Source organism: Pinus tabuliformis, chromosome 5_2 (assembly GCF_031772625.1).
Source record: "Pinus tabuliformis cultivar Carrire ecotype Pingquan chromosome 5_2, CPIR1, whole genome shotgun sequence".
Classification (NCBI taxonomy): domain Eukaryota; kingdom Viridiplantae; phylum Streptophyta; class Pinopsida; order Pinales; family Pinaceae; genus Pinus; species Pinus tabuliformis.
The window spans coordinates 1,133,225,279-1,133,250,422 of NC_142306.1; the positions used below are offsets into that span (position 1 = coordinate 1,133,225,279).

At 37.3% G+C, this 25,144-nt stretch overlaps 6 pseudogenes; all 6 read right to left on the reverse strand.

Moving 5' to 3' along the window:
• Positions 1 to 16,547: 16,547 nt before the first annotated feature.
• LOC149163183 (sister chromatid cohesion protein PDS5 homolog C pseudogene) lies at positions 16,548 to 16,931 on the reverse strand (annotated as a pseudogene).
• Positions 16,932 to 16,942: 11 nt separating this feature from the next.
• On the reverse strand, positions 16,943 to 17,581 carry LOC149163184 (pectinesterase 31 pseudogene; annotated as a pseudogene).
• Positions 17,582 to 17,613: 32 nt separating this feature from the next.
• Positions 17,614 to 18,624, reverse strand: LOC149163185 (UDP-xylose transporter 3 pseudogene; annotated as a pseudogene).
• A 3,231-nt stretch (positions 18,625 to 21,855) lies between these two features.
• On the reverse strand, positions 21,856 to 22,251 carry LOC149163186 (sister chromatid cohesion protein PDS5 homolog C pseudogene; annotated as a pseudogene).
• LOC149163187 (pectinesterase 31 pseudogene) lies at positions 22,251 to 22,874 on the reverse strand (annotated as a pseudogene).
• Positions 22,875 to 22,959: 85 nt separating this feature from the next.
• Positions 22,960 to 23,932, reverse strand: LOC149163188 (UDP-xylose transporter 3 pseudogene; annotated as a pseudogene).
• Positions 23,933 to 25,144: the final 1,212 nt, after the last annotated feature.

A 25,144-nucleotide genomic window follows, 5' to 3' on the forward strand; every position in this document is an offset into this window, starting at 1 on the left:
CCAATCTTTGCGAATTTGTGTTTAGCTTCAGTACCAATGTTTACTTGTTTCATTTTCAATGGTGCAGTTATATCAGGGTTCTTAATTTGCATCCCTTCAACCTCATGATGACCTTCTGTTTCTAGAATGTTAATCTTCCATGGATCCTCGTCCTCTTTTTCAGTAGTTACATTATAACATTCTAGCACGCGACTCAGCTGAGTAGCCCATTCTGGCTGAATCAGGTCTAGAGGATCCTGCAGTATCCTAAAGACTGTTGCTTTCACCTCTTGTAGCGCTTCATCTCTACTGTCAAACCCATCCTCAAAACTGAATGTCAGCATGAACCCTTCATGCAGGATATCCCATTCGACTGTCCCATGGCGGAGCTCAGTTTTTACATAATAGTTCATTGGGACAATATCCAGGGTGTGACAGAATAAGTGCACCCATTCAAGTTATGGATTTTCTCCATAAGCCTAGGTCCATTTTTCCAAATGCGCATGAAAATCATCCTTCCCATCCTACTTTTTTGTCATCCGAATATTCAGCTTCCCAAAGTGAGTTCTCATCATTCTCCTACATTCGTGCTAATCATCAAAGCTTCCCTTGTGTGTACCCCACCATCTTGTGGGCATAGCATGCAGTGCCCAGTCTAATACCTGGAAGTGCTGCTTTTCTAGTACCTCCCTTTCAAATGCATCCAAAAAGATATCTACCTCATTCAGACCATCATAAGTAGGCATATTTCTTACTTCTAACAACACACAGTGTAGTTATCGGGTCATCATGTTGCAATTCAGCATAGTTACTTCATGTAACCGATTATGCCATAATTCTATTTCTTCATCGGAGTCTGAAGTGCAGGAACTCTTATGATCCCAAGTAATTCATCCATCGACGGTGGGATTCACCCAATCTTGGTCTCGCAGTGTTATCTTATATATACAGTCCAAATCATCATCACTTTCATAATCGCAGACTGGTTCCATATAGTGCGATCCTTCAGCAGGATCGAGGGGTACTACTACATGTAGCGATTTCTTCTCAAAGATCATATTTCACTTCTTCAAATTGATTACCCCATTCATATTAGTAGCCCATTCAATTCCTAGGAGCGCAGGATAGGGATTGTTGTCATCCACTATCTCTATTACTTCAAAGTCAGCCAACGTGCTTGCTCCCTCAATATCCACGGTCACCCCCTGCAACCGCTCCATGGGGATGATCTTCTGCTGATTCACCATCCTTAGCTGAATCAGAGACCATTGTAGTGTAGGTCTCCCCATTCGCTCCCAAGTCTGCTTCAGTAGGACATTTTCATCTGACCTGAGGTCCAAAATAACCTGATCCATTTCATACTCTCCTATCTGCGTGGTTAGTCTCATCTCCCATTTTGTCCTTGTTTTATGCTTTCCAATCTTTCGTACTATGCGTGGCTCACCTAGCACGGTTCCAACGCATCTATTGATGAGCTCCTGTAATCCTTTCATAGCCTTACTATTTCACAGTAACTTCATACAGGTCTCCAGGAAAGTTGCTAGCATAGAGGGGTCCATCTCCTGCTCAGGCTTATGCTTTCTTCCTGAGGTGGAGGCCTTAATGAAGCTCTTCTTAGCTTCCATGAAGGTTTCGTGTGCGCACTCCAAATTGAACTCAGCTTCCTTCACTAAAGCTTTGCGAACCCATGTACTATCTTCTGGCTATTTTCCCTTGTCATCTCCTTTCGCGATTCCACTTCTGAGCACTATATTTACATTTGGATCCTCTTCGCGCGGCTCAGACCTCATCATCTACAGGTTCTAAGTTGGTGAAGGTGGTAACACCCCTTTGTCACGTATCCTAGCTATCAGCGTAGGATAGTCTTCTGTTTCATGATCAAACAATGTGTAATACTTGCCCGACAAGCACGTTGGATTAGTGTAATCATGGGCATAGTGTCCTGGTCCTCCACAATTGTAGCAAATCAACTATCCTCGACCTCTACTAGGTCCTCCTTTGCCTCAACCTCTTCTGCTCCCCTGAAATCCTATTTGCGCCATCCCTGCGCTCTGGTCAAGGGGTCATGTTTCAGCCTGGACCCTATAGGTGGGATTTCTATCCATCATCAATTCATAGATCCTGCAAGTACACTCATCATGTCCTACCAACCTACAAAAGTTGTAGAATAGCTGTTGTGGTGCATGTACAAACTTATGTAACAAGTGACAATTATATGTAGCATGTTTTCCGGCTACCTGACAGATAGTGCACCATAATGCAGGCCCTACGCTAGGTCCTACTTGAGCTTCTAGACTTAAAGGCATTGATCCTCCTCCTGTAATACAATTTGCAATGAACGGTCAATGGTCTTTCTCATGACCCTGACTCTTGCATTTCAAGCACCATACCTCCTCGTGCACCTCTGGTCAAACCGTCCTGTCCTACTTCAGACTTTGCATCTCAAGGCATAGATTCTTCAACTATGCATGGATCTACTGAACTCCTAGATTTGGATCTTGCAACAAAGTTTCATGTAGTCTCATGGTAATCTCCAAGGTCTCTACCTGAGTTGTTATCTTCTGCTATGACAACGCACCCCTTAAGTGTGGTAGTAGCCAAGCTACAAACCACTCGTGATGCTATCCATATGTCAAATTCATGTTGGCTTCAGATTGTACACTTCAACCTCTGATCTAGTTCCCAAGGTGTCTTGCCTGGTTGCATCATGATTTCTTTGAATCCCACAATTGACTGCGCCTCAGATTTAGGCCTACTAAATTCTCTATTCAATGCTTTGATGTCTGCCACTCCAGCATTGGGATTATCATTAGAGTACTTAATATACCAGGTTACCGTGCGATCTTGCAGAGCACTAACCAGTTTCGCCTTCTTTATATGATCATCTGTAACACCTTGAGCTTCCCATACAACCCTATTGATGTCCATAAAATCCTAGCACCAACATTGGGGATAACCACCCAGTCCGGAGCTTAGTATAGCTCCTTTTCCATTTGGTATGGTGGCTTCGACTAGATATTATGGGACCTGTTTCCCATATAATGAATGGTTTGATGGATGATTGTTTTATAATGTATAATAAAGATGATAAGTGCTTTATCCTATAACTCAAAAATATACAAATATACTTATCTAACCCAGGTAATGTATTAACAATGCGATTTATGATTATTCCTAACAGACAAATAATCATATAGATGAATTACTGATCGATAGAAAGATATATTCGTAGATAATGATTACTTTGTTTAAGAAATTAAACAAAGTAATTATAAAAAACATATTGCATTCATAACAATGTATATCACTGACATATATCTTTAAAGTATAACAACTCTAAATCTTCAAAAATGACATGATAAATAATTGTTTGAAGAGCATACATATATCAACAATAGAAACTTTTAAAAGGAATGCTTTATCACATAAGGAAACAAGACAAAAGAACAGTGATAGAAATATCGCATGCATTTGAGTCTTTCCAATGTAAATAACACTCTGATTCCACTTTCTTATTTGAGAAAACTTCCAGGAGATACAAAAGTGCAGGTCTTGAAAAAGTTTCTTCACAAAAATGTAGAACCTTGATCCACTACTGATAAAAATATATTCAAAAGTACAAAAGTGTAACTTCTCAAGTCAAGTTTTATACAAATTGAGGACCCCTTATTAAAAGACATGAAAGGGTTTAAATAATAAAATAAAAACAAACTGTCAATAAAAATCACTTTGAGCTATTGAAACTACAAACATGAAAATCTAGGATTTGATTTATGAAAATAACAGTGTGATAGCCTTTGAACTAATTCATTGTATCTACTTCTTCTCTTGCACTCGCAGTTGACAAATTGAGAGCATTTCCTGAATTTCCGGAGGATGACTTAGCCTGGAATGTAGTTGACCTGTGTATGTGGCATCTAAAAGCTCGGGAACCATGCAATTGATAGCATCGGCAAGGCATTTGGTGGCCATCTGCTAGCTGTGCAGCTTGACTAGGAAGAACCAAAATGCATCCCAAGTCAAGTTTTGCACTTTGCTGATTTGTTCTTCTCTGCTGGATAGATCCTGTCTTCATTGATCTTCTAACGCTTTTGCCTTCAGGAGCTTTCATGGGGGGCAATCAGAGATCAAGTTAGCCCCATATAAGTTGTCATTTACCAACTCGATCACACTGTTCATTGTAGCCCTGGTTCTAGAAGTAGCTCTTTCGGCCTTTATTAACTGTGATTTCCACTCCGAAAATAAGATTTCTTTATGCGATTCTTGGATTTTTGGTATATTAGCAGCCATGCCTTCTTCTGTACTTTGCCAAGAGAGAAATCTTGTGACCTTATCATCTGTTTTTTCAAATTCTAACCTAGTGTCAACTGCTTGTTCAATGAGTGATGAAGTGATGATGCACAATGGGTAAACCAATGATATTTTATGGCAAAGGATATTTAGTTGCCGAGATAAGGCTTTAGTCACTTCCAGGGCTTCTTTCTTGAATTCATCAATCTTCGGATATCCTTTGGATTTCTCTACCTGTAATTGCAGTTGTGCGATTTGTTCTTCTTTGGACTTTTTTTCCTACTGAGGTACCACTTGAAGGTTGCTGAGTTCTTGAGACAACTTTTGTTGTTTCTAGAGAGCCTGTTGATCAATCTTTTGTTTCTCCAAATTTAACTATTCTTTCAGTTGCTCATTCTGTTGTTTTTTCTCCACTAGCTGTTGCTCAAGCTGACTGATCTTTTGTTGTTCCATTGTTGTTTGCTCTTCAAGTTGGGTGATCCTTAGATCCTTTTCTTTGATCAGTTGGCTAACTTCAAAGGCCTTTTCCATTGTAGCGGCTGTATAGGCACCTACATATTGAGATAACTTAGTTAAATCCTTAGAAGGATTAACTTCTGAGTCTTTCCATACCACATTCATAAGTTCAGCTTGAGGAGTTGAGAATGGTCCCTTGTCAATTTTCCTCTTTTTCCTCTGTCTTTTGACCACAACCCTATGCTTTGGACTGTAAAATACATCCAGGGGTGGTATTTCCTCAACCTTCAATACAATCTCTTCGGAAGGATTCTCTGGAATTATTTCAATATCATGCTGAGTGTTAACTGTGCTGACTGCCCCTTCAATTGTAATACTAGTAACAATAGGCTCCTGTGTTGCGAGTGATTTTGGTATAATGATATTTTGGGAGTCATTATAGTTCTTGATCTGCTGATTGAATTGCTCCCATTCCTTGATTAAGTTGGCATCAATATGCATATCAGTATCTAGGAGCTCACTGGTCTTTTCATTCGTCTACTCCTTTTCGAGAATCTTCTTAGTAGCGTGTTCTTCACTGTGGCCTTCTTGCTGCACCATATGGGTAGTGTTCAATAATTCCAGAGGTAGTGTTTGTAACGTCTGTGTCCTGAACTACATAAACTTATCTATCTCCATTGCTCCCAATTTGATCCCTACTAGATGCTTTACCTATGAAAACGACTTAGCCGAAGTGAACAAGTCATCATAGACATCTTTCTCATGTTCAAATTTGGCAAGATTCACCTGATTGGTAAAGTTGTAAGCCACTTAGTTTGGGTCATACTATCTCTTAGGGATGGTTGCTAACTTCAGACTTTTTATCTTCTTTGCTTATTTCTCGGCATGTTTGAAATCATGCAATGAGTAAGTACCATACCGGAGGGGAAATGTAGGCCACATTTGTTTCTTGGACTCTTTGAGGTTCCTGGACATTCCTTTCTCCGTTATCTAGTAAGCTATTTCTCTAGCCAATAGCTTATCAGGAATGTGCAATGGGAGAACATGCGGATCTGTGGTGCTGCCAAAAAGTCTGACATAAGTGAACTTTTCTTCACCGAACCAACTGCCGATTGGTGTTAGGTCAATGTTGGCCTCATCATATAACCAAGGAGAAGGTCTGTTGAATATGGCCTGATGGATGGGTAAAACAAAACTATGGCAAATTCTATATATGTGATATTTATAATGGGCCTTCCACAAATACTTATGATAAATGTGAATAGGAGTTGGGTCTTGAGGAGTCCATTTCCAACCTAGAATGGGGAAGTTAGAATTGAAACACATGGTATCCATAATGTAGGTGCCCATATAGAATGGGAGTATTATCTGGGTAGTTACATACCTATTTCTTCTATAATCAAGGATTTGGTTGGCTTTATCTAATAAAATGGTTGCCCAATCCATGATAAAAAAGTTAATTAGTGCTTCCATTAAAGGCACAATTTCTATGGAAAATCTAGCTGAATCAGAGGCTCCAAAGAGTCTACATATCATAGCACTAGCATAGCAATAGGGAGATGCTAAGGAGTCCACGGAGTACATACCAGAGGATTCATGCTTATGCTTGTTTGGGAAATGTCTCCATTGCTTGATAGGGTCTAACTCTACCTCGTTCTCCTTGGAGAAAGCTTCTAAAAATGCCTTGTTGTAATGTTTTTGACAGTCCGACAAATGATACATCTTCTTGACATCTTCTACCTTGAATGTCTGTTACAGGGAAAGGTGTCTACACAGAACTGCTTATCCCACTAAGGTGTGATAGCTACCTTAGAAACAAACAAAGTAAAGCTACTTTTTTTTTTTCCTTTATGAAGTATAGATGAGAGAAGAACAAAGAAGACCAACCTCTGTCTTGCGCTAATCTCCTGGTTCGATTCCTCTCTCTCTTGATAGTCTTTCGCTACTTGTTCCCTTGCACGCCTAGCTTCACAAAGTACCTGTAAGATCACAGTAGCATAGCACTATACAAGAACATGGATCTATAATCATAAACAATCTAGGATCAGATGTAAATTGACCATACAAATGCAGCAAACGTAAATGACACAAGAGTATGGAGGAAAACTTGAATAGCTTTTATTGATAAACAAGAAAGAGCCAAGGGAGTTACAACCAGTTGTTCTGACCCAGCATCATCCTCTCAGCAAGGAAGCCCCTGTTCACCTCATACAAAGCTTAGATCATCCAAAAATCTGATGTTGTCTCAAGAAACCAGCAACAATTCCTTACAATATGCAAAATTCCAGCCTTTGGATCTCTGGGATGAGGGATCCATATATAGATATCTGTAAGGGAGATGAGTCAGCTTGTGATTTGATTAGTGTCTTCCCTCTGATAGTTCTTGCTTCCACTTGGAGATTGATGATCTCTTACTCATCCTTGGTCGAATTCAGAGAGGCAAGTGTCACAGGAGAAGTTTCTGGAAGTTTCCATGCCTCTCCACCTCGTGGAATGACACTGCCATTTGTCACTTCTCACCCATCGCACCCCATAGAAGGGCTTTTTGAATTGCAACGCACCCACACAGTGTGTTGAGGTGAGATGCAACACACTTTGCCTATGGAGCAGCTGAAATGATCCTGTTTTGACCAATTCTGAGCAGTGTTTCATGGAGAACTTCTAGGAGAAGCTGTAATCAGTTGACCTTGTTCCTTTAGGGGTTAGAACAACACTTTTAGGGACTTAGGAGCCCTTGGTTTATGGAAATTTCATGCTTGGGGTTGTAGTGCCCAAAAATGTCTATAATAGTTTCCCCCTAAAGCATGAGGTCGTTAATCTTTTGATGTCGGGTGAAATGCTTTATTATGAGGATCCGAAGTTCTTTCAAGCTGGGAGGAGACCTGTAATAAGATACAATACAATACATTATCTTCATAATATTTTCATGATCTAGCTGAGGTGGGCATTCCCATGCTCATCTTTATAAATTCATTTTCATGTACATAGGACAAACAATCGTTTGAGTGTAGACTGATGATTATGATAGAGCCATCATCCCTTTGATTGGATGATTATCTGTGTACATTTGATGTCTTTATTTCCCTGAATATAGATCGCAGCCCGGATGGATGAAACTAGATCTGGGGTCTTCAATCGCATTTTATCTTCACTCGAAGTACAAGTCTATCCATGTGAGAGATGTTCTGGAGTCGAACATGGAAAGACATCGCCTGATTACCAGCCAATGATGTAAGTTGTTAACAGGTGCGAGAGGAATCACCGATAATGATAATGACCCTCAAGGTACTGCAGTAAAATTCACGTGGTGTGAATAAAGGACTTGGCGTCGAACACCACGCGAAATATTTCGGTTGAAGACCATTGATGTAAACATGTCGCCAGAAGTGAGAAACTTGCCATTGAGGCATGCAAGCTTCAAAGTACTGAACGGGGTGTTCCTAGATCGACTTCTTGGATAATGAGCTGATGTCAACAAGAAGCGATCCGTCACAGGAGGGCCTTAATGATTCCCACATCAATGACACAAAAAAAAACAAATGATTTTAAACAATGTAAACTTTGAAACGGGAATTATAAACTCAAAACGGGAACTCTGGCCCAAAAACCCCAAAAAAACCACAAAAACAGTGCTCAAAACGAAAAGTGTGTATACTGGAACGATGTTTTTTTTTTAGGTGTCAATTTTGCGGTTGTTTTAAAAATGCCGGTGAAAACCAATTTATTGCGCAAAAATTATCCAAAAAACACCCTCAAAATGAAAAGGGTTGATTCTGGAAGAAGACTTTTTTTTTGAAAAGCTAAATTTCAACATCTCGAAATAATGGCAGGAATAAAAAAAAAAAAAAATTATCATGACCCCGAAAAAACATTAAATTTAAAAAAATAATGAAAACATAAAATTAAAAAAAAAAAAAAAAATTAAAACAATGAAAAAAAAAAAAAAAAAAAAAAAAAAAAAAAAAAAAAAAAAAAAAACGAAACATAGATTAAAATATCTATTAAAAGAAAAATATAAAACAAAAATAAAAAATGAAAAAAAAAATCAATCATAAAATGTAAAAAGAACGAAATTAATGATAAGAACTAAAAAATAAAAAAAAAATAAAAAAATTATAAACAATTAAATGGTAAAAAAAATATTTTAAAAAAATGGGGAAAAAATGAGTAATCTTGTAAACCAAAAAAAATTGGCAAAATAAAATATATATGGAAAAAAAAAACATTTAAAAGAAACAAAAAATTTAGTGGGTGAAAATAGAAAATAAAAAATAAATAAAAACAAAAAAAAACAAAAAAACAAAAAAATAAAAAATTAAAATTAAAAACAAACTAAATTTCAAAAAAAAATAGAAAATTAAAAAAAAAAACAATTATAAGCTACTAAAATTAAGATTAAAATGTTAATTACTTAAAAAACAAATATAAAATTATATATAAAAGACAAAAATAAAAAAACAAAAAATGTTAAAAAAAATTATCTCACAACCCATAAAAGGATTTGGAAAACAAAAAAAACACAAAATTAAAATATATATATTAAGTAAGTAAAAATAGAGAAATAAAAAAAAAAACATTAGAAAAAACCTGGAAAAAAAAAATAAAAAATTAAAAACAAACTAATTAAAAAAAAAATAGAAATTAATGAAAAAAATTTAAAAACTAATAAAATTAATATTAAAAAAGAACAAAAAAAATTTCAAATTATAAAAAAAAAAAAAAACCAAAAAAATTGTATTTTTTATTTAAAAAAAAAAAATGTAATTAATTTTTATTAAAAATAGATATTTTGTTTAAAAAAAAAAACAAAATCTAATTAAAAAAAAAAAAAAAAAAAAACGTTTTTTTATTATTAAAAACAAATTTTAGTTTTATTTCTACTTTTTATTTAAAAATAAAACTACTCAACAGATATTTTATATTTAAAAAAAAAAAATAACGCTATATTTTATATTTAAAAAAAAAAAAAAAAAATTAATTTAAAAAATAAATATCGTATTTTTTTTTATATTATAAATTTTAAAATTTAAAATTTTTAAAATTAATTTTTTTTTTATTAATTAAAAAAAAAAAAATTTGGGTCCCCGCCCCGGGCCGCGCCGCCGCGGGCCGCCCTGCGGTCGGTCGTCGATTCCCGGGAATCGACGACCGGCCGCAGGGCGGCCCGCGGCGACGCGGCCCGGGGCGGAGGGCCTGCACGCAGGCCCTCTGCCCCGGGCCGCGCCGCCGCGGGTCGCCCTACGGCCGGGCGTCGATTCCCAGAATCGACACCCGGCCGCCGGGCGGCACGGCTCGGGGCGGGGACCCAAATTTTTTTTTTTTTAATTAATAAAAAAAAAAAATTAATTTTAAAATTTATAATATATAAAAACAAAAAAAAAAATGATATTTATTTTTTTTAAATTTTAATTTTTTAAATTTTATTTAATTTTTAAAATTTTAAAATTTTGAATTTTTAAAATGTTTAATAAAAAAAAAAAAAAAAGAAACGATTTCATTTTTAAATTTTTAATTTTTTTTAATACTTTTTAAAATTTAAAAATAAAAATAAAAATAAAATGGTTTTAAAAAAAAATCTATTCTTAATTATAACAAAAAAAAAAAGTTTTAAAAAAAAATAGTTGTTAAAAAAAAAAAATCCATTTTAAAAACATTGTTTAAAAAAAAATATTTAAAGTAAATTTTTTTTTTAAATATAAAATATAGGTTTATTTTTATTTTTAAATATAAAAGATCTGTTGAATAGTTTTAATTTTAAATAAAAAGTAAAAATAAAAGTAAAATTTGTTTTTAATAATATTTTTTTTAATTAAATTTTGATTTTTTTTTAAAACAAAATATCTATTTTTAATAAAAATTAATTACATTTTTTTTTTTATATATAAAATACACTATTTTGGGTTTTTTTTTTTATAATTAGAAATTTTTTTTGTTCTTTTTTAATATTAATTTTATTAATTTTTAAACTTTTTTCATTAATTTCTATTTTTTTTTAAACTAGTTTGTTTTTAATTTTTTTTTTCCCGGTTTTTTCTAATGTTTTTTTTTTTTTTTTATATTTCTCTATTTTTACTTACTTATATATATATATATATATATATATATATATATATATTTTAATTTTGTATTTTTTTTTGTTTTCCAAATCCTTTTATGGTTTGTGAGATAATTTTTTTAACATTTTTTTTTTAAATATTAATTTTACTATTTTTTAAATTTTTTTCATTATTTTTTTTTTTTTTAATTAGTTTTTTTTTTAATTTTTTTTCCCTAGTTTTTGTTCATGTTTCTTTTTCTCTCAATTTTTACTGGCTTATATATATCTATATTAATTTTGTTTTTTATTTCCAAATTGTTTTATGGTTTACAAGATATTTTTTTTTAACATTTTTTATTTTTTATTTTTGTTTTTTTTTATATATAATTTTTTATTTGTTTTTTAGAGAGAATTATTTCATTTGGATTGAAAATTTAATTAACGATGTATCAATATGTAAAATATCGAAAATGAAAAATATCGACCTTCTTCTTTAAATATGTAAATCAATAAAAACCTCACCACATAAAAAAAAAAAAAAAAAAAAAAAAAAAACTATGAAGAGGAAGACTACTTCCAAAATTATTAAATTTACAAAATAATTGTTTACATTTCATACATTAGAAAAGTTAAAGTCAAGAAAACAGGCTTTTTAAAAAAAGGGTCTGATGCAGAATAACCACTTTTTTAAATCGGCATGAAAATCACTACCATTCTAAAACGCAATGTACATAACAAGAATTTAAAAAAATTAAAGTTCCAAAAACCATGTTCTAAAAAAGCATGTGTATTCTGCATCACCACTTTTGAAAATCGGGTCATTTTTTTGCCACCTCTACGAAACGGGTAACAGTACAGTTCTCGTTTCAAAGTTTACATTGTTTTTAATGGAGGTGAAAACGATCTGATGACATATGGTTCAGGGTGGCAGTCATGAAAGAATGGAGTATGAATGTATTGTAGCGGGTGAGACACAGGTGAATTCTCTGAATGACTTCTCTTGAACATATCGGTGACACTGACATGATGGATTGGTAGCATTAACCCAAATGTGGATGGTGTGATGGGACCATGGCGATGCGACTGGTGAATGAAACAACCCAACCTGACTTGGATGTGGAGTTAAAGTGTCATGTTCAAGAATGACTTGCTACCAACAAAGTTTCTTCAAGTTTTCTTCCCAATTTTCCCCAGTCATTGCTGGCCAGTACCTCTTTATTTTTGTCAAGCTTGAGGAGGATAACATATGCTTGTTCTATAATTTTCCCTTCAGGCAAACCCATCGCTATGTTTTAACGAGCTTAGCGATAGTGAAACTCATTCTTGTCTGCTATGGACAAGTTTGTCGCTATTAAGTTTTAACGAGTTTAAACACAAAGATAACTCGGTCCTTTTCAATTTTAGAGAGTCTGAAAAGGAACGTAACGGAAACTCCAAAATTCCTTTTTCGTCATCTAATCGCTTAAGTCTGAAAAAGTATAAAATAATACAGAAGGGATGAATTTTCAATACTTTTAATGAGCCGAACAAAACAAGCGCTCGATCTTTTTGTGTAATAATCCCTCACGTCCAAAAAGATTAAAATTTAGAGGAGGGATAGCACTTCTGGTCCCTTTAACGAGCTGGAGAGGCCAATGGCTCGGCAATCTTTTCATATTTTACGAGTCAGTTGAAAAGAGCTTAAAGGAGACTCGTCTTTCGACGAACGAGTGATAAAAATGGGTAGCAGATGATTCTAGGTAAGGTTTGGAATGTTCCAATCACGGCAGTGTTACAAGGATGGCTAGTGAGATCACTCTTCGTAGTTGTTCCTCAAAAGGGGTAAACAATCAAATGGAGGTGAATGATCGGCCAATGTAGAGTGGAGATGATGATGAGAACACGACCAAGGCTTTTAAAGGCTGAAGTACTACATTCACGATGGTTATTTACTGGGAAACAGTTCATTTTTTAATGAGCTTAAACGCGGGGGGAAACATTTGTTCATGGCTTATGTTTATTTTTTAACGAGCTTGAACTATGTGCTAAAACTACTCGATTAATCTACTCGTATAATAAGAATGTCCCATTTAAAAATGGAAATTTTTAGAGCTTTGCCCCACATCCTTTCTTTATGCAAGTTAGGAAACGACCAATCCTACGAGTTTAAAGGGTTAGAAGACCTACAAATTTAAAAAATAAATAGTCGCTCTTCGCTTGCATGCCAAAAGGTTTGCATGCCCCCAGGTATAAAATAAAGTTTCAAGGCTACCTTTTGTTCTACCAACAAAACATTTGTTTTATCAGGAAAGGTAATCCTCTTTCAGGTTACCAAAGATTGTTCTATTCACAGCGCAAACAAAACATTTATTCGGCGATGTCTACCGAAATAGACAAAGGTGAGACAATCCACTCACATAACTTTGACGAGAGAATCTTATTCCATTCTAACCCCCTCTTCCAATCACGGACGGAAGTACAGTCTAGTCATATATCTCTCGCGGAAACCTACCCTACACCTGAAGTTTTCCTGCCGAAGCAAACCAGGGTGCATGCCCCATGGGTTTCAGTCATGTCTCCCAAATCGCTCGCGCTCATCAGGTGGACGGACTCGAGATTGATGAGACATTCCTTGTGTGAAAATACCATTCAAGGATGGCATATGACTATTTGATCTGTGTGATCTGGGAAATGAAAGCTGGTCTACGAGACCACTCTTCCTTCGTGCGGAAAACACATCACTCTAAAGAGTGATGAGACAATGGCTCCCATGCAATAAATATAGTCTCTTCCAAGGAGTAGATTATAATCCAGGGGTCCTTGAACTACCATTACGTTCATGTGAACAGTTTTCCCTCTCAATGTTATGGGCACATTGGGAAGGATCCCTAACAGTCGACTGGTTCCTTTGTCAAAGCCTGTTAGGTTTCTCATCTCAGGCAAAAGCGATGGCAAACGAAGCGCTTTCCATGATGTCGAGGAAAGGATACTCACAGAAGCCCCTTCATCTATGATGGTACCAGCCATAACCATTCTATATACTTGAGCAATAATTCGAAATGGTACACTAGCCGGTAAACGGGGTCTGCCTAGTTGATTCCAGTCGAAGGAGACAACTAGGTTGCTTGGAGGTGGGACCGAATAGACAGCCGGGTACAACTCTGACGAACTTCCCTCCTGCGGTAAAGGAATGTGTAAATTGCCCCCATGTTCATCGGAGTCTATGCTTACGAAAATAATTTGGACGGTGTCATCCTTATTCTCTTCTGTGATTGTATCATCTGAAGACGGAACCTCTGAAGGCAAGACCAGGTCAACTGTCGCCTCGACCTTTTGACTTTCATCTGCTATCAGTTCAGATGGTTTGTCTTCAATGATAGGTGCTTCAGCTGACCATCTGGGCGGGTCAGCCAATTTTTCAACTAGTGATGGACTCGACAAGAGTTTTTTATATCCAGGAGGAAGTCGTAACGGTGAAACCGGACGATCGTCCAAAACTCTTTTAGCCTCATCTAAGAAGGGACAATAGTGGACGGCATGATCGACTTCGCACAGTTTACAAGGAAATTTGTATTTTCCCTTTTGTCTTGGGGCTTCACTTTCACTAGTCGACGGTGTGTTTTCAACATGACCATCAGATGTTGACGACACCAAGTTGTGCAAACGAGGAGATCAGTCCCTTAAGATCCGAGGGATGCAAGGAAAATCTCTATGATAGTGGTCTCCTTTGCAAATGACACATGGAGATTTAGGCCTGGAAGGTGCAGTGTGTGGATTTTCTCTAGACGATGCTTGGTTGCCCCCTTTCGCTTTTGGCTCCTTCTTCTTCTTCTCTTTCTTCTTCTTTTCCTTCTTCTTCTCAGGTACTTGATTTTTGGCTTTACCAACCCCATCAAGCGAAGAAGGAGGAGAGGAAGAATTGGAGGAAGTAGAATGTTGGTGGGTAACTCTGGATTCGTCTAGTTGCTGACTCGACTGTTCAGGAATTGCGGTGTTCTGAACGACAGAGGTTGAGAAGAGCCATACGGGCAAGCCAATTGTCAATCCTAGAAGTGACAATGTGGCCATATGGGGTGCACCAACATCTCCCCAAGAGGAGAAGGGACTAGGATTTCCTCCAAGGGGAATTCCTTGGTTGGTGGGTTTCATTCTCTCAACCTAAGATCAACGTAGTAGGAAAGGGTAATGATTATTCCGTTTAAAATAAATTTTAGACGCTTTGACACAACTTGTTTTTTCAATTTTTAAGAGTCGAGAAAAAACAAAAGATGACTCTAGTCGCCTTCGATTTTTAATGAGCCTGAAGTGACAAGTGCTCAGATGGACCTTTTCCGTTAAGGAGTCCGAAAAGGAACGAAAGGGACTGCTCTGGAAATCTAGGTAGAGGGATTACCAAACCAATCGCAAAAATGCAGAATACTTTTTACGGTATGATAGTCAATCTTATCAAATGTTGTGTGTTATCTCGAAATCAGACCTTGGAAGGCTGCAGACCAGGAAGACTTCAAGTAACTATTTCAACCTACTTTAGGCTGAGGCTTAGCCTCCTCAACCTGAGAGGGCTCTCTCTGGGTGTAATAATGATTTTGATTAAAACTAAGATGGCTAACTCTTGTAGAACAACTGTGACAAATATGAATGTTGGAAATACATCAAACAAGTATCCATTGGGCCTATGGAGTCAACAACACTTCAATACAACAAAGATCTTGACCTTACATGGAAGTCAGGGCATTCAGCATTTGAATATTCAGAATATACACTCATAAGGAACCACATAGTTTATAGATGCATACAGGAAATCAGAGCACATTCAGTGAATTCTAAGTGATTATACATCCATACCACTGTAAACAAAACTAAGAAGAAGACAACATCACACATTCTGAATATGAAAAATCCTTCATGAATCCTGAGAAGTAAAATCAAAATTATATTACTGAAAGTGACTCTTTACATAAGCCAAATACTATGCTCTGTTATAAAGTTTTCCAACCTTGATTACATTGCTGTTTCAGCTATATATAGAACTCTTATTCTAACTGATTGAGATTCCTCCTCCAGCATGAGGGGAATTCGAGAACTACTTCTAATGACACCTATTAACCTTTTAACTAACTAATAAATACAACAAGGTGTTGACTGGAGTTTTTAGAGATCTAAATCAAGTAGGATTCTAACACCGTGACAATCTTGGTCTACAATCATTTTTGTTCTCTGACATCTGGTTCCCTTCTGGTGGTGGCTGTGATGGAACTTTAATGCTTCATGTTTGATCTTCAATGACACATCTTTTCCGTTACCCTGAAACATAGGAAACTGCCCCTGTTTGTCGGTCCTTGGTTTGCCTCAAAATGTTCGAATCTAAAGAAGCACTTCCTTTATCCTTTAATTACCCAAAATGGAGTAGACTGCCACGTCCTTGATGTGCTGTAAGCCTTTCCCATGTACCTGTGTGATGAAAAAACCTTTCAAAAAGATTTTCCGCTTTGTCAATCATAATTGATCAACTGAATTGTAACATGCAACTACAGCAGTTTCGTAGCGCGCTACGAAACTGCTGTGTAATTTCAAAAGCACAGTCTTCTTCCCTGCCTTTAAAAATTCACTTCGCATAGTTGATGGTTTGGACAAGGTTATGGGAACAACCTGTAAATGAGCATGGTTATTAGCCTCAACTTTTCTGCACAGCGTTTAACAACATTTACAGCTAGTGCAAGGGCAGCTGGTGAAGCTTTTTGCTTGTCTCTTCTCAAGCTATTCAGTAAAACAGATAACAGTTGTTGTGATATGTCTTCACTCTCATTCAAACTGAACTCATAATTGTTTTCATTGAAGCAGATACGTTTTCAGTGTGATTCTCACTAGCACTGGCAAGGAAATGTTGAAACATGTCAAGGATGAGATTATCACACTGAAGGTTCAGCATGACAACGCATGACCTGACTTTTGCGACAGTTTCTAAAATTGTTACCCTCCTTCCAAATGTAGGACTATTCATTTGATCTAGTCCCTGAAGGCTTCCAACAATCAACTGAAATATTTCCCTCATTAAATCATCATTATATGGTGCTTCAGGTGCCGTTATTCTAGCGATTTCACTAATGCAAGTAACAAAAATGAGCCTGACATCTTTGTCTTGGTGCCTTAGAAGCTCTAGCTTTACCAACGCACTTATGGATGGAATCATTGCATCCTACATTATAATACATAGCCTGCTGATTCTTGAGCAGACTTTCAACTTTGTGCAGTAATATAACCTTGTGACTTGCAGTGAATGTGGCAATGTTCTAGCAATGCAGTAGCATTCCCAAAAATAAAGTCACAATTGCCTTCAATGTAACAGTCTCTTAGGTAGTGCTTCCCATAATGTAGATATGCAGTGTCCTGCCACCCCAAAAATCTGCAACTATAAAAAGCACACCTGTCAGCTGTTACTCGAATAGCTACAGCTTGACCTGAACCCTCTGGAGCAGCATTTTCAAAGGTGATTCCCTCGGCAATAAAATCCTCTCCTTCAACAATAACAGTACCACATCCAAATGTTCCTGTACCTATTACACTGGTTGCCTAATGATGCTCAATGCGAGTGGCTGTGTTATTCCATGTCAAAACTGTGTCCTCTCCACAAAATTCCCGCAATGTGATCATATTCTTTGTCTTGGGCACCTAAATTGGCTGCCTGTAAACCCCGGGCAAGACATCGATAGTAATTCTCTCGCTATTGCGGAGAGGAACTGTATCTATGGCGCCCTACACGTTAGTGAAATGCCCTCTCCCGTCCTGTGCTACTACCAGCACTTTACCACCCGCGATCCGCGCCATGAAAGCCTAAAGCGGTTTATAGTTCGAAGAACTTTTGCCTCAAATTATTAGGAGAATTTTCTGGCGTCTGTTGATCCGGCGAGGATGACAAGAGGTTCTGTTTCACCATCCTTGACCTGAGACAGTTGTGCATGCGGCTCACTTTGTTTTGACTGATTGTCAACTACACAAAAATAAGAATACGAGCCCATGCCAACTATAGCAATTAATATTCCCAGAATATTCCGCCAACTAAATGGATCATGAAGTAAAATGTAGCGAAATGCCAGAACCAAGCAAGTCTTCAAGTGTCCTAGAACTTCATATGTGACTGGAGATGTCTTGCCAATCACAAGGAATGTACTGAAGTTGACAGACACGGAGATCAAACAGGATAAAACAATGAAAATTAGAACATGAGGCGTATACTTAAATGCAAACACATTTTCGTTTGTCAAAAGCCCATCAACAAAGGGACCAGTAATGAACAAAGTCGTTGCTTGATATGGGCATGATTGGTACAAAAGCTGTGTTGAAGAAACTTTGAATCTTTTCTGGATGGTATTTGTCATAATTTGTGTAACGCATGTCGTCACTATTTCAAGCAGAGATAAGACTGATCCTAGAAGATTGAGCTGCAAGTCAGTGACAGTAGCAATGCCAACACCCACCAGAAGGATCACAAGTGAAAACTGGATTTTCTGGCTGAAATCCTTTTGGAAAAAGAGTGTTTCCAAAAGAACAGTACAAGGAATAATTGCCAACTTGGTCATCTGATAGAATCCAACAGAGTTAAAACCCAGACAGATGTTCATAAGTCCAATAGAGATACCATTCAAAATACCAAATCCCATTACAGGCCGTGCATCAAATGGCTTATGTTCAAACAGTTTCAACCATAATGCTATATGCAGAGAACAGAACGTAACCAGAAGATGCCAGCTGGTAAATATTGTGGCAAAGCTAAATCCGAGAGTGCTGATGAGAACCTTGTTGCAGATTACTATAGAAACAGAGGAAATAACAGAGAGACTTAAAGCTCCAATAGTTCCCAGCTGAAACCCCGTGCTCTCTGTCATGTTTGCCCTGTATTATCGCTTTTCTCTCCCGGTAACCACTAGCGCGCCCAGATTGAATCGACCAAAACCGCTGAGTAAAATACAACTGCAAACATGTGCCAGTACCAAGACACCTAACGACCTAATGATGAGGATAAGCGGTCAGATATGATAGGCGAAGTGTATAGGCTGACAACTGTTGATGGATTTTGATGAATATGACAGCTGTGAAAGAATGGCTATGGATTCGAAGAAATCCCCAATTTTGTAGCGTAGCCTAAAACATGTTGCGCTGTGAAACTACAAAAAGGCTTTATGCGCTGCGGAAACACTTCAAAATTATTTCATGAGCTACGAAATAACCTAAAGAGCTTTGTGACACATAGTAACTTTTGAACAAAACTGACACATGGCTATGAGACGGGGATGAATGAGAATGACCGGTGATGAATGAGAATACATAGTTGACTCAAGACTCTAAAAACAAAAATCAAACTTAGACTAGCACCGAATTTTTTTTACCATCAAACTAATGTGAGCGGTTTTGAAATTAGAATTCTTAAGTGATAACAGTGGCTCCACTTGGGATAGTGTGCTCCTGTAGTACACTAAGAACTCGCAGGTCCAGTGCTTTGTCTTCTTTATTACAAACGGAAATTTGCTTGACAAACATCCCTTTCCAGCGTCTTGGGCCTTCACCTCGGGCTTAAGCTTGATGATCACTGTAGGAGAAAGAAATCTACATCTACTGAAAAAATGCTCAGTCAACCTCGAGCTTATTTGCATTTTCCTACCTACCTACCCTAACAATTCAAATTTCTTTCAGCTCAATCAATGTGAAATTTCCAATGTAGCCAATCATTTGTCTTATCTGATGTTTGATTTCTTTGACTGCATCGGAATTCAGAGCCAATATGATATTGTGATGACCGCTGCCATTGAAATGGCCTCTGATCTTCATAGAAAAACTGAAACACTGGAGAGTAAAACTCTTCCATGTAGTCAGCTATAGGATCCCAGAATACATGATCAGCTTGATGGTTCTTGTAACTTTCTAGTTGTGCAAACTGATCTTCAACAACAGTGTACAGTTCCTCAATCATGAAAGAGAAAGGAAGCAACACTCTCTCCTTGTGTTCTGCCATATAAAGCTTCTGAAAATAATGATCATGATTATGAAAACTATATGCCTGAATTTGACCTTCTAAACCTTCAATGTCTTTCTCAATGTCCTCAGCAACTTCTTCCAAAAATTTCATCTTATCCTCTGCCTTACACTCAAATGATTTTAGATACAAGGACAAGGACAAAGAAAAATTTTCATTTGTTTCTCCATTACTATGATCATTATTCCATTGTTTGAAACCTTGAATTGAAGGAGAGTTTGCCACCACATCTGATCTATCTATCCATTCCTCCAAAAACATAAGCCAAAAGTCTTCAAATGACTTGATGGATTTGGCAGGAAAGCTTTCAATCCACTGTTTACATTTCCCTTGAAATGAATCACAGAACAACATAATGCAAACATCCTCATGTTTAACTCTAAGAAGCTCAGTAAAATCACAGAACTCTGATATATGCTTCAAAGTTAAACTCAAATCTTCTCCATTGAATTTTGGACCATTCCTTAGAAAATATGCATCCTTGGGAAAATGATTTGGGAAACCATGAATTCCTGAAAAATCTATGCATGCATACCTTGAAATAAGAATGGCAGCATCTGGGTCCTTCATAACTCCAGTGGAATCACCATGAATATATGAAATTTGAATTCTTCAACAATGGAGTCGCCAAGGTAGATTTGTAGCCTTGAAAACCTTCTGAGCTCCTGCTACCTTCAGAAGTTCAGCTTCATGATTTCGGGAAAGAATAATCTTCGACTCCTGGCAGACGCACCAAAATGTTATCTCGAAATCAGGCCCTGGAAGGCTGCAGACCAGGAAGACTTCAAGTAACTATTTCAACCTACTTTAGGCTGAGGCTTAGCCTCCTCAACCTGAGAGGGCTCTCTCTGGGTGTAATAATGATTTTGATTAAAACTAAGATGGCTAACTCTTGTAGAACAACTGTGACAAATATGAATGCTGGAAATACATCAAACAAGTATCCATTGGGCCTATGGAGTCAACAACACTTCAATACAACAAAGATCTTGACCTTACATGGAAGTCAGGGCATTCAGCATTTGAATATTCAGAATATACACTCATAAGGAACCACACAGTTTATAGATGCATACAGGAAATCAGAGCACATTCAGTGAATTCTGAGTGATTATACATCCATACCACTGTAAACAAAACTAAGAAGAAGACAACATCACACATTCTGAATATGAAAAATCCTTCATGAATCCTGAGAAGTAAAATCAAAATTATATTACTGAAAGTGAGTCTTTACATAAGCCAAATACTATGCTCTGTTATAAAGTTTTCCAACCTTGATTACATTGTTGTTTCAGCTATATATAGAACTCTTATTCTAACTGATCGAGATTCCTCCTCCAACATGAGGGGAATTCGAGAACTACTTCTAATGACACCTATTAACCTTTTAACTAACTAATAAATACAACAAGGTGTTGACTGGAGTTTTTAGAGATCTAAATCAAGTAGGATTCTAACACCGTGACAATCTTGGTCTACAATCATTTTCGTTCTCTGACATCTGGTTCCCTTCTGGCGGTGGCTGTGATGGACCTTTAATGCTTCATGTTTGATCTTCAATGACACATCTTTTTCGTTACCCTGAAACATAGGAAACTGCCCCTGTTTGTCGGTCCTTGGTTTGCCTCAAAATGTTCGAATCTAAAGAAGCACTTCCTTTATCCTTTAATTACCCAAAATGGAGCAGACTGCCACGTCCTTGATGTGCTGTAAGCCTTTCCCATGTACTTGTGTGATGACAAAACCTTTCAAAAAGATTTTCCGCTTTGTCAATCATAATTGATCAACTGAATTGTAACATGCAGCTACAGCAGTTTCGTAGCACGTTACGAAACTGCTGTGTAATTTCAAAAGCACAGTCTTCTTCCCTGCCTTTAAAAATTCACTTCGCATAGTTGATGCTTTGGACAAGGTTATGGGAACAACCTGTAAATGAGCATGGTTATTAGCCTCAACTTTTCTACACAGCATTTAACAAGATTTACAGCTAGTGCAAGGGCAGCTGGTGAAGCTTTTTGCTTGTCTCTTCTCAAGCTATTCAGTAAAACAGATAACAGTTGTTGTGATATGTCTTCACTCTCATTCAAACCAAACTCATAATTGTTTGCATTGAAGCAGATACGTTTTCAGTGTGATTCTCACTAGCACTGGCAAGGAAATGTTGAAACATGTCAAGGATGAGATTATCACACTGAAGGTTCAGCATGACAATGCATGACCTGACTTTTGCGACAGTTTCTAAAATTGTTACCCTCCTTCCAAATGTAGGACTATTCATTTGATCTAGTCCCTGAAGGCTTCCAACAATCAATTGAAATATTTCCCTCATTAAATCATCATTATATGGTGCTTCAGGTGCCGTTATTCTAGCGATTTCACTAATGCAAGTAACAACAATGAGCCTGACATCTTTGTCTTGGTGCCTTAGAAGCTCTGGCTTTACCAACGCACTTATGGATGGAATCACTGCATCCTGCATTATAATACATAGCCTGTTGATTCTTGAGCAGACTTTCGACTTTGTGCAGTAATATAACCTTGTGACTTGCAGTGAATGTGGCAATGTTCTAGCAATGCAGTAGCATTCCCAAAAATAAAGTCACAATTGCCTTCAATGTAACAGTCTCTTAGGTAGTGCTTCCCATAATGTAGATATGCAGTGTCCTGCCACCCCAAAAATATGCAACTATAAAAAGCACACCTGTCAGCTGTTACTCGAATAGCTACAGCTTGACCTGAACCCTCTGGAGCAACATTTTCAAAGGTGATTCCCTCGGCAATAAAATCCTCTCCTTCAACAATAACAGTACCACATCCAAATGTTCCTGTACCTATTACACTGGTTGCCTGATGATGCTCAATGCGAGTGGCTGTGTTATTCCATGTCAAAACTGTGTCCTCTCCACAAAATTCCCGCAATGTGATCATATTCTTTGTCTTGGGCACCTAAATTGGCTGCCTGTAAACCCCGGGCAAGACATCGATAGTAATTCTCTCGCTATTGTGGAGAGGAACTGTATCTATGGCGGCCTGCACGTTAGTGAAATGCCCTCTCCCGTCCTGTGCTACTACCAGCACTTTACCACCCGCGATCCGCGCCATGAAAGCCTAAAGTGGTTTATAGTTCGAAGAACTTTTGCCTCAAATTATTAGGAGAATTTTCTGGCGTCTGTTGATCCGGCGAGGATGACAAGAGGTTCTGTTTCACCATCCTTGACCTGAGACAGTTGTGCAGGCGGCTCACTTTGTTTTGACTGATTGTCAACTACACAAAAATAAGAATACTAGCCCATGCCAACTATAGCAATTAATATTCCCATAATATTCTGCCAACTAAATGGATCATGAAGTAAAATGTATCCAAATGCCAGAACCAAGCAAGTCTTCAAGTGCCCTAGAACTTGATATGTGACTGGAGATGTCTTGCCAATCACAAGGAATGTACTGAAGTTGACAGACACGGAGATCAAACAGGATAAAACAATGAAAATTAGAACATGAGGCGTATACTTAAATGCAAACACATTTTCGTTTGTCAAAAGCCCATCAACAAAGGGACCAGTAATGAACAAAGTCGTTGCTTGATATGGGCATGATTGGTACAAAAGCTGTGTTGAAGAAACTTTGAATCTTTTCTGGATGGTATTTGTCATAATTTGTGCAACGCATGTCGTCACTATTGCAAGCAGAGATAAGACTGATCCTAGAAGATTGAGCTGCAAGTCAGTGACAGTAGCAATGCCAACACCCACCAAAAGGATCACAAGTGAAAACTAGATTTTCCGGCTGAAATCCTTTTGGAAAAAGAGTGTTTCCAAAAGAACAGTACAAGGAATAATTGCCAACTTGGTCATCTGATAGAATCCAACAGAGTTAAAACCCAGATAGAGGTTCAGAAGTCCAATAGAGATACCATTCAAAATACCAAATCCCATTACAGCCCGTGCATCAAATGGCTTATGTTCAAACAGTTTCAACCATAATGCTATATGCAGAGAACAGAACGTAACCAGAAGATGCCAGCTGGTCAATGTTGTGGCAAAGCTAAATCCGAGAGTGCTGATGAGCGCCTTGTTGCAGATGACTATAGAAACAGAGGAAATAATAGAGAGACTTAAAGCTCCAACAGTTCCCAGCTGAAACCCCGTGCTCTCTGTCATGTTTGCCCTGTATTATTGCTTTGCTCTCCTGGTAACCACTAGCGCGCCCAGATTGAATCGACCAAAACTGCTGAGTAAAATACAACTACAAACATGTGCCAGTACCAAGACACCTAACGACCTAATGATGAGGATAAGCGGTCAGATATGATAGACGAAGTGTATAGGCTGACAACTGTTGATGGATTTTGATGAATATGACAGCTGTGAAAGAATGGCTATGGATTCGAACAAATCCCCAATTTTGTAGCGCAGCCTAAAACATGTTGCGCTGCGAAACTACAAAAAGGCTTTATGCGCTGCGGAAACACTTCAAAGTTATTTCATGAGCTACGAAATAACCTAAAGAGCTTTGTGACACATAGTAACTTTTGAACAAAACTGACACATGGCTATGAGACGGGGATGAATGAGAATGACCAGTGATGAATGAGAATACATAGTTGACTCAAGACTCTAAAAACAAAAATCAAACTTAGACTAGAACTGAATTTTTTTTACCATCAAACTAATGTGAGCGGTTTTGAAATTAGAATTCTTAAGTGATAACATTGTTTTCAGTGCATTGCGATCGATAGGGCGGCAGACATGGCTTCCTATGGATAAAGGATTAAGCCTATTGTGGTCTCCCAAAATATACTCAACGGTACGTGGAAGCACAAGTCCGTACTGGCACTTATCGTCTCAAGGTGGAGGAATCACCCAACCATCAGTGAGAACAACAGTTACCAGGCTTTACGATGTCGGAATATGTCTCTAGCCTAGACTTCTAAATGTTGTGCGTTAAGTTCCAAAGCGTTGTTAGATTCATTGAATTTATTTTATAGTTGATCTTGTTTATGAAGTTTGCCTTTCAGGTTCACCACGAGATGTAGATGTGTAATTCCTAAAATGCAATCTAAGATGATAAACAGTCTTTTATCTTCTTTGTGCAATGAAAATCCTAGCTACTAAGGAAAGAGAGACAATATTCTTTCACAAAGAGCAAAGAGCACACTCTAAATGCACTTTCCTAAATCAAGCCAATCAAACAGTCTAAATGCAAATGCACATGCATGTATTTGTTTTCGGCTTTCTTAGTATGTGAATGGAGAGAAGAAAGCTAATGCACGAATCTGAATTACTTTTCAAGCGACAGTTATCAACAAGTTTCTTTTCGAAATAAAAAATGGAGGCAATCACAACAATTTACGATTTGGAAATGAATACTTG